This window comes from Pseudopipra pipra, chromosome 1 (genome assembly GCF_036250125.1).
Source record: "Pseudopipra pipra isolate bDixPip1 chromosome 1, bDixPip1.hap1, whole genome shotgun sequence".
Lineage (NCBI taxonomy): Eukaryota > Metazoa > Chordata > Aves > Passeriformes > Pipridae > Pseudopipra > Pseudopipra pipra.
The window spans coordinates 33,975,188-33,989,721 of record NC_087549.1 but is presented as its reverse complement, the minus strand read 5'-3'; the positions used below and the strand labels follow the sequence as shown (position 1 = coordinate 33,989,721).

General features: G+C 38.6%; 1 protein-coding gene across 12 annotated transcripts in view; it reads left to right on the top strand.

The window, feature by feature from the left end:
- SULF1 (sulfatase 1) overlaps positions 1–14,534 on the top strand; it is a 180,357-nt gene that overhangs the window by 79,767 nt on the left and 86,056 nt on the right. For 7 of the 12 annotated variants that reach the window (XM_064651280.1, XM_064651279.1, XM_064651256.1 and 4 more), the window contains one exon: positions 1,764–1,861. The exons of the other annotated variants lie outside the window; for them this stretch is intronic. The gene's annotated coding sequence lies outside the window, so the exon portion shown is untranslated. The remainder of the gene's footprint in view (positions 1–1,763; positions 1,862–14,534) is intronic. 12 annotated transcript variants of the gene reach the window in all.

Sequence of the window (14,534 nt, the reverse complement as noted above, 5' to 3'; positions counted from 1 at the left end):
CCCCATATGTGTTCATTGTTCCCATTGCTGGTGTCTGTGCAAGTCAACCGAGTTTTCCTAATAAAGTTGGGTTTGACCTTTTGGAAGTTCTCAGATGAAGAATCTAACTGCACTCATTAGCCTCAAAAGAGATAGACTTCCCTGCCACTGCCCTTATAAAGAGCTGTAAGAAACAGTAAAGCATGATTGTTCCAAAACCAAAGCCAGGCCTCAGAGCTGTTCAGGAGTGTGCAAGCATTAGGCAGCCAGGATCTGGCTGTGCCTTCCCAGAAGGGTGGTGCACCAGATGGAGAGAGATCTTGAAGAAGGGGAGCAGACAGACTGATTGACAAAGAGACTTAACAACAGAGGAAACTAGAGAGAAGCCTTTTTGACTGACAGGCTGACTTAGGCAGGAGAACACTGTCTGATGGGTTTAGTGCCTCCATATTCCAGCCAAGGGCATCATGTTGTACATTCTGACTGCTGGGGTGGTGGCCCCTGATTCTCCGCATTTCTTGTGATGGCACTGGAAGTGGTGTGACAACACATGTGATAGAGCTGACCCATCTGAAAACTAATCTTGCTTGCTGTTTTGCTGTTATGGTTTTGGCTGGCACGATTAGTATTTGGGCGGATTAGTTCTTTCTTCTGGCCCTCCTCAGCCCCGGGGGTGTGTGCAGACACATGCTGGAGACACTCGCTGTCAGGACAGTGGGGGAAGGTGGTGTCTCTTCTGTCAGAAGATTGTGACTCGTGGAGGCTGAAACTATAGCTCATGTCAACAAAATATTTCTTGTGTTCATCAAAATAAATGAAGCAAAGCTCCTTTTTCTGTCAGTGAAACTTTCTCCTGGCTAGAGTCACCTGTGAGATCTGGAATCTTAATTGTTGCTCAGGCTAGAAGAGGAGAAAGTAGATATGAACCAGTAGGTTCTTACCAAAGGAAGAAGATGATTGAGGAATTTAGATTAATATACTAGATACTAGTAGCTACCTTTCAGTTGCCTAAAGACAAAACTATTGTTTGTGGTAATTTATATATGATTTCAATATTACCTCATTTTAGTAAAGAACAAGTAAATGAATGAACAATTATGAAAGCCAAGGCAAGTATCTCCAAATTTCTATTCAAATATTACAAATATTCCTGGAAAATGTGTCAACAAGTTATAGAACTTAATAACAAACAGCTGGATATTTGAACTGTCCATTCGAATCTGGGGCTGGAGATGGAAAGGTTTTGTTAGTCAAACAGTAGGACTACACTGAACTTGAAGATCTACAGTGCTGTTAAATTTGATAGAGCTTTCTCACAGGGAGTGCAAAAGGAAAACACTTTCATTTTATTTTGATAACTAAATAGAATATAGGTTATCCTTTCTCTACTATTTTACAATAGTTGAAATTGCTCCTTTTTTTTTCTCATGTAGAAAAACATCCGCTGTAAGTTATCTTGCCTGTAGTAAGGCTCTGAAATAGCAGGTACACACTGATAGCTGCTTTAATGATGAACAAAACACAATGAAGTCAGGATTTTTAAAAAATGTAAAGTTTCAATTATTTTAAATATGGCAGTTTGCTAACTTGTAAGCAAGGTAATTATACATGGATAAACTTGATTCTGCGGAGTGATTCGGCAAAGTAAACAGGAATTTAGTTTATTTTATTTAGTTTAGTTTTACAAACAAATTCTAAATCCAGTATGAACAGAGCTTGTGTTAAAACTGAAAAGTGTGATTCCTAGCAGTTTTAAGTATTAATGTGCTTTCCCCTTTTTGCAGGTTTTGCCTGTAATAAATTCACTATGCAAGACGTACAGACTTCTACCCAATGCTATGAAAATTAACCAAGGCACATTAATTTCAGGAAATCTTCAAAGGTACAAAAATATAATGCTTATTCATTAATTAATTAAACCAAAGAAGCCATCAGCATGTGCTACATAGCCTAAGTCTTATGTCAGGTCAATAATTAAGCTGTAGTAAATCTTCTGGAGGTTCTGTCCTGCCAAACTTTAAAGGCTCAAGACTAACTCAAGGACCCTTAACATTTTAGTAAGCCAGTAAATGATTACGCAGATAGCTTTTCAATCCAAAGTTTGCTACTATTAACTTTCTATTTTTTAAGACATCCAGGAATGGTATGTTTTGTGGTTATTGAATAATATCCTGTGAACAAAACATATGCCTTTCGTGAGTTTACAAAAAGGAATATTTTATAGACTTCAGTTATGTCAAGATAAAAGCGCACTTTTCCTGCAGGGAAAGATATACATTAAGTGAAAAGTAATGGTTTGGAATTTTCCCTTGTTTATGTGAACATGATGATTATGAAAACTTGAACCTAACCTCACTGTATGCAGCTGGTCATGGTAAAGAGAAAGCATTATGCAAGCTGTCGTATTGGACTCTGCCAAAGCAATTCCAAAATATCTGCAGTAGTTATGTGCTTTCAAGGTCTGGCTGACTTTTAGGTGGAATTAGGAGATCATAGCAAGTTGTGTGGTGACCTCGTGATGTGGGAATTATGGCACTAGACTGAGTATCAAATGATTCGTCTCAGCTTAACAAATAAAAATATAAAGCCACATGACAGAACACAGAGCAGGAAGTTCAAAATGCTCTGAGATTCATTTTTTCCCTTAACTGTATTATTTTCTGTCACCTCATTTACATAAAGTATTTCTGGTTAAACAATTTGCAAATACATGTGATTTAGTAGCAGGTATATGTGTGGCAGAGGTAAATTTGATTTAAAATTAAGACATTACTAGCTGTGAAAGACAGCTGGTATACATCAAGTTTATTTCACGTGCAAGTTTTTGTATGGACTTTTGTTGGAACCACTTACTCTTTGACATGTTAGCTCATAGTTTATTTTAATTACAGAATATTTAAGTTTCCAGATCTTTAGATAATGTTTCATAATGATAGGAATTAATGTGAGATTATTCAATCTGCTTTATTTTCCCTCCAGATGTGTGGCTGTATATTGGTCCCCTGTAAAGCATGTATTATTTTCTTGCATACCACATATCAGGATATCCAGGCTGTCCTATACCGATGATCTAGCTAATAACTTCATTTACATCTTAATGTTCTCTCCCAATTTTATCTAAATTTTTACTAGGTTTATCTGTATTTTTCCTAGGTTTCTCTTAAAGAGGTTAACTAGACTAGGGGCAGGAAAATGCATGCCTTAGATTTTCACAGAAGTGGAAGTTATGAAATAGTATCATTTCAATGGGTGATCTTGCTTTTGATGAAGAGAATGCATTGGATTATTATTTTCCATACCTTCCAGTTCTACTCAGTGAAATTACAAGTGATCATTTCGGCCATGTTCCCAGTCTACCAAAGGCAGGAAACACAAATAGTCTTATAAAGGACTTAAACTGGAAGATTTCCAAGCAATTTTTGCAGATCCAAAGGTTAATTTTTATTTTTTTTTAAAGCTTGGACATTATTTATCTAACCTGAAACTTTAGTGGTTCACTCTTTATTGACTACCTCATCTGCTGTTCTAGAGAGATTTTGCAAGAAAAGTTTATAAACATACTTTTTCTCTACAGGTTTTGGGTCATATATCTCATACAGTGAACCTATAACTGTGAAGTATGCATAAATGTAATTCATATTTGTTAGTATTAGAAATGCTTTCAGAATATTTATTATGAAATAAAGTGTTATCACTTGCACCATGGATAAAATAGTTGAAAAGTTCCAAGAAAAATGAAAAGGCGGCTTTTTGACCTGAAGCTTAAAAATCATGTCTCATATGTATATAATCTATTAATGACACACTCAGTGCAAAGACTTTCCTGGCACATTATCCGCTGACGTTCCAAGAGCCAACTTCAGTTAATTAAGTTGAATACAACTTAACCCTTGGGGTCAGATTTTTTAGAAACGTAGTTTCATTACTGCACACACACGTATCCCAGTCCCAGTTCCAAATAGATATATATGGTTCCCAGTTTATTTTGGGGAAGTATAAGAGCTTGAAAAACCCATTTTAGTTCATCTGAAATGAGCACGATCTAGAAACAAGAACTGGAGAGGCTTGCATGTTACAGGACTTAAGAGAGTGAGTCCACATGAGGTCAAAGAGTACTGGACTGATCAGTGGTATCTCCAAGCAAAAAACCTGGATGTATGGTAAGATGGGTCTCACAGAATAATTTGCAAAAATCCCAGCAGGCTGGGAGACGCTAGGGGAGGTCAAGAAACTTAGGAACAGAGATACAGAACTTGTATCATTTTCTTGCAGTTCACTGCATCACCACCCTTCATTTTAGTGTATGCACACAGAGGGCACAGTCACTGGTCTATCAGCAAAGGTATTGCTAAATGTCCTGCTAGGAGGTGTACAGCAAAACTACTGTCTTTTTGTAGGGTTTCTCTTTCTGTGCTGTGATGTTTTGCTGTTATTAGTTGTCTGCACAGGATGCAGCCAAGTTGTGTTGCATCTGCAGTCAGGCAGCCTTTCTCTATCTAGGATCTTGTTGTGTCTTCATCTCCTTATCTAGAAGGGTTTTCTTTGTTTCCTGCTATAAGGTCACTAGGAAATACCTACCAAAAATAGGTAAGTCCCTTAGGAAAATGCTCTGATACAGAAGTACATCTCTGTGTTGCATGCGCATACATGTTCAGACACAAACCCACGGAAAGATTATCTGCTAGCAAGCATTCTAAGAAGCTATTTGCTTCTGCATCCCTCCCAAGTGATCTCTGACATCAGTGACTTTAGTTCTCACTAGTGTATCCCACTTTTGCAAACAAACTGATTCATTCTCAACTTTTTTTCCTCTCATGTTGTCAAGTTTCTCAGTTTGGAAAAGAAGATTACTTAGAAGGGGATTATAAGCTGAAAGATAAGGGGGGTTCCACCTAAATGCATTAGGGTAAGCGAATTTTAACTGCAATAGTTATAGCTGATAAAATCAGATATTCCAAGAAGACACAACTTTGCCCCTTCATTTCCTCTCTATTTTGTTACTTTTTTGCCCACATCACATTTCTGATCTTACCTGGTAAACAAGTGCCATTTCCATTTGGTTTTCTTTTCCATCACACAGTCACACATAAACCCTTTCTGTTTTCCTATATATGCTGTTGATTAAGATCTAGAGGGAGTTTTTTTTTACAGACTGTCAATACAGCAGAAAGTCTGTGATCTTGGAGTTTTCCCTGTACAAGCTGTGAAAAGGAAGACTCAGGGATTTGCTTTTAGTATATCTGTAACCTACCACATGTCACTTAACTTGTTTGCCTTTGTGGCTGCTCATCCCTATTAAATTAGTTCACACCAGTAGAGCTCCAAAGAAAAAGGATGAGGTTTTTCTCCTTCGTTTCCTCCTGCTACTTAGTGGGAAAGGGTTCTCAGCTGCTGATTATGTTGCTTCATTGGTTTTCTTGCTGGTGTGTTTCTCTGCACCGCATGCCTTAATGAGGAACAGGCGGTCAGCAGTTTGGTGGGCATTATGCTTAGTGTGGGCTTGGGAAAAGAGAGACGGGCAAGAGCAAAATAGATCCAAATAGCTTTGTTTCTAACCTGCACCAGAATGAAGGCAGGAACTTTTGTATAAGTGTACTCTTAAGATTACAAGCTCAAGCTGTCAGATTGCCCGTCTCTGGGAGTATTTATGATTTTTTTTCCTAAATTTAGGTGGGGTTTTTTTTCCTGTAAGAGCCAAGTCACTTCCTTCCTATCCATTATCAGTCATATTACTGTGCCTTACTGGAGGAATGGCACAATGCAAGGGCATCAAAGTAAGACATGCACAGTCTGATAAAAATACTTCTAATATTTCATGCAAGAAGTGTCTTTAAGGTGGATTTTGTAAAAGAATTGTATGTGTCACGTTTTCCTATACCCCTTCCAAATATTTCCATTCAGATGAACATTTAAGAAGAACTGAGATTTTTTTTAGCCATACACTTCAATTGCCAGTAACTTTATCCAGAAGTATCTGAGATTTTGCAAAAATACAAAATATCTTTATTTGTATTATTAATAAGATTGTAATTACCATATAATCATAGAGTCATAGAATGGTTTGGGTTGGAAGATCATCTAGTTCCAACTAAACTTAAAGATCATCTAGTTCTAACTACCCACCATGGGCAGGGACACCTTCCACTACATGAAGTTGCTCAGTGCCCCATGCAACCTGACCCTGAACACTTTCAGGGATGAGGCATCCACAGCTTCTCTGTTCTACCTGTTCCAGTGCCTCACTGCCTTCACAGAGAAGAATTTCTTCCTAATGTCTAATCTAAATCCGTCCTTTTTCAGTTTGAAGCCATTCCCCCTTGTCCTATCACTACATGTCTTTGTAAAATGTCCCTCTCCAGCTTTTTGTAGGGCCCCTTTAGGGGCTTTTCTAAGGTCTTTTTGGAAACTTCTCCAGACTCAACAATCCCAACTCTTTCAGCCTGTATTCATAAAGAGGTGTTCCAGCCCTCTGAGTATCTTAATGGCCCTCCTCTGGATGTGCTCCAACAGTTCCACATCCTTGTCATGCCGAGGGCCCCAGAGCAGGATGCAGCAGTCCAGGTAGAGTCTCCTGAGAGTAGAGTAGGAGAGCAGAATCACCTCTCTCAACCTGCTGGCCACAGTTCTTTTGATGCAGCCCTGTACACAGTTGGCTTTCTGGGCTGCAAGTGTACATTGCCAGGTCATGTTGAGCTTCTTGTCAACCAATATCCCCAGATCCTTCTCCTTAGGGCTACTCTCAACTCATTCTCTGCCCAGCCCATATTTGTGCTTGAACCACATGCAGGACCTTGCACTTGGCCTTGTTGAGCTTCATGAGGGTCACACAGGAACTGTATTGCATGATATACTCAGGGAATGGAAAAAAAGAATACTAGAAAGGAAACTCTTTTCTGACTTTATGTATTAAGACCAGAATGACAAAAGAAAACAGTTAAAACAAAACCATACAACCAGTCAGAACTGCCTAATGTGACATCAGTGGTGATATAAAGTAATATGAAAACTGTAAATGCTTTTTGAGTGAGATGTATGGATGAGACTGACATTTCTTCACAGAGGACTTTTTTGGACATCTTGAAAAAAAATTACATATCTGCAACTACTTAAATCTACTTGCAGTGAGAAAAGCACTTGGACATGTGTTTATATAAGTATATGTGCTATTGACATACCAATGAAGCAGCTTACTGACTTGGGGCCAAGAAACACTAATGGGAAAACTTTCCAGCATTTGTTGTTGCCTTGCAGTTTTACGGATCTAAGACAACATTTCTTTCTCATTGTTTCCTCAAGTTGTAATAATTTTCCCTACCTCCTCCTCAATCTGTTCCCAGAAGGAAGAAGAAAATGGCTGCTTATCTGTGTCATGTAAAGGTCTGGTAGGTTTGTGTCTTGACATGCAACCAGATTGTTTACAAGTGAAGTGCAGGCTCTCACCTAAAGAAATGTTGAGAGAGAAGATATTACTTCTGGGAAGAATTTCACCGTGTTTCACACTTTATTCCTCGGGTGGAAGAAAAATTCATGGGTTTCCAGCCAGTTTTCCAGTTTGTAATATATAGGAGTGTGTACAGAGGAGAGAAGAGGTGTACATGAGAGATTCCCTAAGTAAGTCATCATCCCCTTCTCAGCTCCTTTGGTGCTACACTGCAGTGAGAAAACTGGGGTAATAGCTGATTAAGCTGATAGAGGAATCGAGGCTCACCTCCTTGCTCCAGGCAAGATTTCCTGCATGACAGTGCTACAGTCAATGCCATAGGGAAAATATTGCTTCACCATCTCACAGGACAGAGACATTTAAGATTATGTAGTGCTTGGATAATGCAGTAATGGGATGCTCATAAATGCCGTGGAGAAATGCCAGGCTTCACGGCTTGGCAGCCATGTATCGCCCAGTGAGCATGTTTATCTCTAGGAACTGATCCTGGAAGCTGCAGGTCATACCAGTTCCCACTGAAGGCATTCCCAGACCTCTCCGTGATCAGGTCCTGTAAGATGTAAATTAAGATGACTAAGGCAATAAAATATAACCAGTGATTAACAAAGCAGGTCTTTATGGCCATTAATTCTATATTTATAAATAGTCAGAGACATGACTGACTGACGATGTTCAACCATGCAACTAATTGAAAACAAATAGAGATATGATGACACAGTAATTGTAACTGAAATGAAAACATTCTTCACCAGCATCTTTAGATTCTTCTACACACAATAACTTTTTCTTTTAGGTAGGAGGCCTTCCCCACCACTGTTCTTAGTTTCAATGGTACCAAATTAAACCATCATGTACACTGTGTGTTTCTGAATACTTAAAACTGTACACAGCTATTGAAATAAACCGGAATACCATAAGACAACAAAAGAAAACAGTTTTTATACGGAAACTTGAACTTTGAATTTCAGTTGTGATTTAGATAAATTCGTAAATATCCCGACTAGTGGCCGTGATGCCGTGGAAGTGGTGAACTGTGTTTGCACAGCCTCATGCTTGCGTTATACTTAGAATTCTATAAGAATTATAATCTGTGATATTCAGAACATAGTGAATGTACTTTACACCTCAAGGTACCCAGTTGGATCATTATGAATTTTTAACCTTATGAAAGAAGGTAGGTGTTCTAAGAATATTTTGGAGTGGAGGTGTTGATGTTTTCCCCCCCATGATTTTCCTTCTATTCACTACCAAGTGTTGTTGACCATCTTCAGAGTGCATTGTCTGAAGCTCAGGTGCATGGTAATTTTCTGCTGGTTCTCTGCTGAGACTTTTCTCCCAGTCTGAATATTATACCACTCATAATGCATAGGCTGGGGTTAAAATAAAGAGAGGTGATACAGTAGTTAAGGTGAAGCATGATGCTGTAATACAACCGCAACAAAGACATAACTATTAACTCAAAGGAGATTAACTGGAATAGACAGCATAAGGATACTTACGGTTATTATCTGGAAAAAAATTGTGATAAGAGAGAGCTGAGTGGATCTGTCTCATTCCAGGAACATATCAAAGGTAGAACAGCTCTACTCTTCTTCTGATTTCTGAAAACTTTCATTGATGTGTAACTCTATCATAAGACCACTATCATGAATTTCCCATGTCTTTTGTGGTTCATGATGGTTAGAGTGATTGTGTTAAAGTTTTGCAGCTTCTGCAAGCAACTTTACAAACATAGCTTCTATCTAATAAATCACTTTTACTGAAGGAATATAGGCTACATCCAACATATTCCTGTAGCAAAGATTTGCTGGCTACAAACTTCAGATGCCCTATATAGAGTTACTCATTAGATTATCACCGTTATAGCATCTGAACAAAACGTATCTGTGGAGGAAATCTGTTTTTGATGTTGGATTAGTTCTGAAGTTTGCTATTCACTGCACAAATATTGTTGAATAAGAAGGTATCACTTTGTGATATTTGAATTTTTCATGTAGAACAACAGTTTATGTGCATTCTTGATCAGTATATTGAATAGCAACAAAATACTTACGTAGATCAGAATTTTAAAATGAAACCTGAAACGGGCGCACCTTCTGTCTAGATAATAACGTAAGAGATTCTGGCTCTTATGTTTCACTTTTTTTCTTTTTGTAGACATGTCCTTTCTGTAAGTAGAAATAAAGAAAAACATTTTCAAGTGGCACTATTACTTCACTATATGAAGAAAACAAGAGGGATCATTTCACCCATCACTGAAATGCAGCCATTTCAGTGACGTTTAATTTTATGGATGCTAGGAAACTAAACAAGGGTTTAGTGAGCAGTAGAATAATATATGCTGTTAAAACTGCACAGAAAAGGTAAGCAGGATAGAATGCTACTTAATTAAAATATTTTGTATATGTCTCAGACATGTTTATTTTAAATAATGGATACTTTCTTTACCTGTGTGAACTCAAAAATTGTTTCGATACAGGGAGATGTTTGACCTGCTTCAAGCTATAAAAGAAGATTTGTGATTCTCCGAAGTCCACAAACCCTAGATTAATGTTAGTGTCAAACTGATTCTATGTTAAGCTCATTTAATGTACCTCTGGGCTATAAGATGTTACTTTGCCAGCAGCAAAGGTCACATGTTTTCAGGTATTGACAGTGCAAGTAATGACAAGTTGTTTCTGTGTTTGAGTAGATCATGGTCTTTTTAGCTTCATTCAATGAATTTGGCAAAATGTAGCCTCTGCTCAAGAGGGCCCTGCACCTTTGAGCATACAGCTAGGGGAATTATTAAACCTCCCGCCCTGAAATCTATCGCTTCATTTAGTTCAGACCTCCCAAGGAATTTTTATGCCCTTAGCTAAATAGCAAACAATTTTGAAGCTGACTTTACTAGGTACAAATAGAATCATTTATATGTTTAGTCCTTTTTAAGCACATTTTTTGTTTAAATATATTTAGCTATGGCGTGTCAAACTAGCCTTACAATTGCAGTTACAAAAACCAACAGCCACTGTGAAACTTGCAAACATCGGTCTTAGGGAAGGAAGCCTGATCAAATAGCTGAAACTCAGGAGCAGCACTGAAGTGCAGCTTTCCTGGCTCCTTCCTGGGTTGTTGAGTGACAAAGTAAGTCGTGTAACAATAGCAAGCTTTACACAATGTTGTGAGTCATCTTTAACAGGTAATCAGAAAATACATTGAGCCACTTAGATGGGGGCCTGAAACTTCCTAAACAGTCACAGAGTACACATGACTTCTCCTGTACATTTGAGTGGTGAAGAATGCTCAGAGGAAAGTTTCGTTCTCTAGGGCAAAAGGCAGTAAAGGGACTTTAGGTTAGAAATCTCTGGGAATAGAATTTGCTAAGTATTGTCAGACACCTGCAATTGTGGGAGAGGTTTTTTTCCTCCCAGACTGAGGTCTGAGCAAGAGGAAATGGAAGCAGCTTATGGTGGATGATGTAGGGATGGATATCCCAGATAGCTGTCTGTTTTGCACAAACAGAGATACCTAGGTCAGGGCTACAATCGTGCTTCTCTGAGAAGCAGATACTTGGAGCCTGGAGTCATATCCTCAGTCTCAGTGCTTTCTCCTAAACTCTTTCTACTCTTTCCATATCATCACAAAATTGTCATTTGATAAAGAGCAGAAATGTCTCAAGAATGACAGCAGCCTGTCCCCACATCAAGTGAGCTAAGCTACAGAACCAATCCCTGCTCCTCCTCATCCCCAGCATATGGACCTTGCCTGGAGCAACTTTCCCAGGAGAGGTAGACTGAACATTTTATCACTATTGCCTGATGACTGAGGAACACTCCTGGGACTGGAGCTGGAGCTCCAGATGTCATCATGAGGGGGAGTGCTTGAACCTCAGGCTTCCAGTTTCTGATGGATCCCCAGCAACCCATGAGTTTTCCATGGCTGATGTGTGCCTAACAAATTGGGCTTCTTTGGAGAATCATGCCTGTTTTGCATCTCCCAAACAGCTTTAGCTAAAAGGCAGGGTCTTAAGCAATTAGTGCAAGGTAGACAAGGTGACAACTGAGCAGACCCAGAAGCCTACCATTAGGTCTCCAAGGAACTTTCGGTATCTTAAGTTGTGCAGTACGATAGGTATGGATTATTTTAATTGCTCCTGTGAAGTTAAGCTTCTGAGTTTCTCTGAAAGGGCACTGATGTAATTTGTTGCATGCTTGCTGAAAAGCACATTGGTTCATGCTATAGTGACCCAAGTACTCTTAGACATTGTTAATTTGTTTGTATATGTGTCACAGTTCCTAGAGGTGTCCTTACAAGGGTTTAACTGAACCTGATTAGCTTTATCAGCACAGACTTGTACATGGACATGCCTTTCTCACATCTGTGCCATTTGTTTCGCTGCCTCCTTTCTCTTTTTCCTCTTGTCACATTTTTCCTTATAAAAGGTTCCCTAACTTTAACACTTCTCTGAACCTTTTCCTTTTTATGCCTTTTATCTTAGCAGAAAGCTGCAGAAGATGTAAAAATGGCAGATGGAAGATGAGACTAAATAAGATTTGAAAATCCAATATAGTTTGCCCCCAAACATTTCACAGCAAAGTTTGGGATCTCTGTGTGTGTGTGTGTGTGTACATATAGGTAGATAAAGAGGTAGACATCGTTGTAATCTCTAGCCTTGTTTTGTAGTGGTGATCATTGATTCCCCAGACAAAAGTTGTGAAATCATGAAAATTTAAGAAACCATCCCCAATGTGATTTTTTCATTTTCTTCCTCTCTAATTTTGTAATTGTGCAATAGTTGTACCTTTGCATACAGCTTAAAGGAGCATCACCAGGGAGATTTTAATCCACGTATGTAGAGTATGTTGATTATATCCTAAAACTTTCAAATTTGTGCTTTTCAATATCTTTTCAGTAAAAAGAGTTGGCCAATAGCTCAAAAATGACACCAGTTACCTCATCTACTGGATAGGATTCAGAGACCTAGATGTAGGTGCTAGTGTGTGCATATCTGGACTCCCATTATAGGCAATAGCATTTGAGTCAATACAGCCTGTGGAGCTTGGAGATCTGCACCTGGACAGTCAAATAGTTTCAAGGTTCCCCTAACTGTACAGGCTGGATTGCCTTCTGACTGCTGTGGGAGCTTAGACACCTACCTCATGTAGTGACACCAACATTTTGAAAATTAAATCTTAGTGTCTATGATGTAGAGGTGAATCCCACCCCATGAAATTATTTAAGTAGACACAGATGCACGTGTAAAGTAAAAACAGTGATTGAATTAAAATTAGTGTGATTTTAACATGAATAAATTCCAACCTATTCTGTTATATGACCCTCAGGGGTAATTAAAATCCAGTGTATGGCTAACTTTTATATGCATTTACCTATCACAGGGGGGATATATATGCCTGTATTCATGAGGCAAGTAACTCTAGATTATTTTTTTCATGTTTAAGATTCAGGGTGCTCAGTAGGCATTTAGTAATGCTAACTCCCATTAAGCATTACATAAGTCAATTACACTTATTCATTTCCAATGAAAATATTAAACCCAGAAGTTAGAGGGCTAGTCCTGTAGAGTCTGAACAATTCCAGATAATGATTACTACCATAAAGTAAGAACACTCGTCACCTTCAGAAGTTGTTTAGAACTGAGCACGATGAAGGCCTCAAGGGCATGTTCATACCACAGGAGAGGCTCAGCCCAGGACCTAAGAAGCACTGACAAGCAGTCAAAACAGACATGAAGTGATTCATAGATTTTTGTGCTTGATCCCATGCGTGAAGGTGAATCTGACTCTCTGACCTTCCTTTAAATAATCAGATTCAGTCTTGTTTTTCTGTGCAAAACAAGTTGCTGACAGCCTAGAAATAAAGAACAGTTTGAATTTCTTTTAGGCTCAGAGCTCTTAAATTCTTCTATCTCAGCACTGCCTCACTAGATATGTTGGTTGTGCACCCATTCAGAAGCAGGATACATTCAGCACTTGATATCCATGTGGTGCAGATTATTCATGCCACAGAATTTAGCTGAAGCTCAAAGCCAAATGAATGTTTCTACACTCCTTCCAGGAGCATCTCAGCTCTGTAATCAGTACAGCTGCTTTTGCATTACACAGAGCTGGAGCTAATAAGCCCATATAAATCTTGTCTGGCTCCATGGTAAGGCAGTTCCCTGGGAAACACAGAGACTCAACCTGTATCCAGTGGGGTGTATTAATCTGGGCTCAATATTGCTCTGACAAACCCATAGTGGAACTGACATTGGTGGCAATCCTGATGCTGCCAGGTAAAAGGGGGTGAAGGGAATGAAGCAATTGCTTCTGTACCATAGTCTGTTTTTCTAGAAGAGGTGTTTGTGGTTTCTTAGTGGAGGCACAGTGCCAGGAGATTTCAGACACTTTGTTCTTTTCTGGTTTGTTTGTTTTTAATTTCAACTAACGTATCGTTTTGAAGTGACAGGAGGAGTTGCATGGACCTGTGTTCAGTCAGAGAAGTCCACTCTAGAAATCTATGGATTGAGGGGGTTTTAGTTTTTACTTAGTTTTAGTAAGGTAGGTGTTCTGAAGTTGTCAACAAGTGATCAATTTTAAGGATGTATATTTATCTTTAAATTGTACTTCACATCAGGAGACTCCAGTGCATCAATCCTAGGCTGAGACACTACGACCTGGATAGCTCCTGAAAAGCTAAGGCATGAAATAGCACTCCTGCACTTATTCTTTCAGTTTCTCCAAACTTTTAACATTTGTATATATATATAGTTTCTTCATAGGACAGTGGGACGTGTTCTAGACTAATCTTGAAAGCCTAGCCTCAGATTTATTAAAATCTTAGTGGTTTAATGGTGGTTGTGAAAGTTGCTGTAGTTGAAGCATCTGTTTTCATATTGATGGAAGCATTTCCAAATGAATTTGTTCTTAGAGGCCCTTGATTATTATTTTTTTTGTCAAATGCAGAGAATTCTGGACAATAAACTTCTGGCATAGTCCATCAGCTATTTTATGATTCTATATTAATTTCTATATTTTTACTCTTCTCTTCAAAAGTCCTATTTCAAGTAACGGAGTTTCTAAAACTATAGTATCAGCTTGTGTATAATGAATCCACAAGCCTCAAACATTCTGTT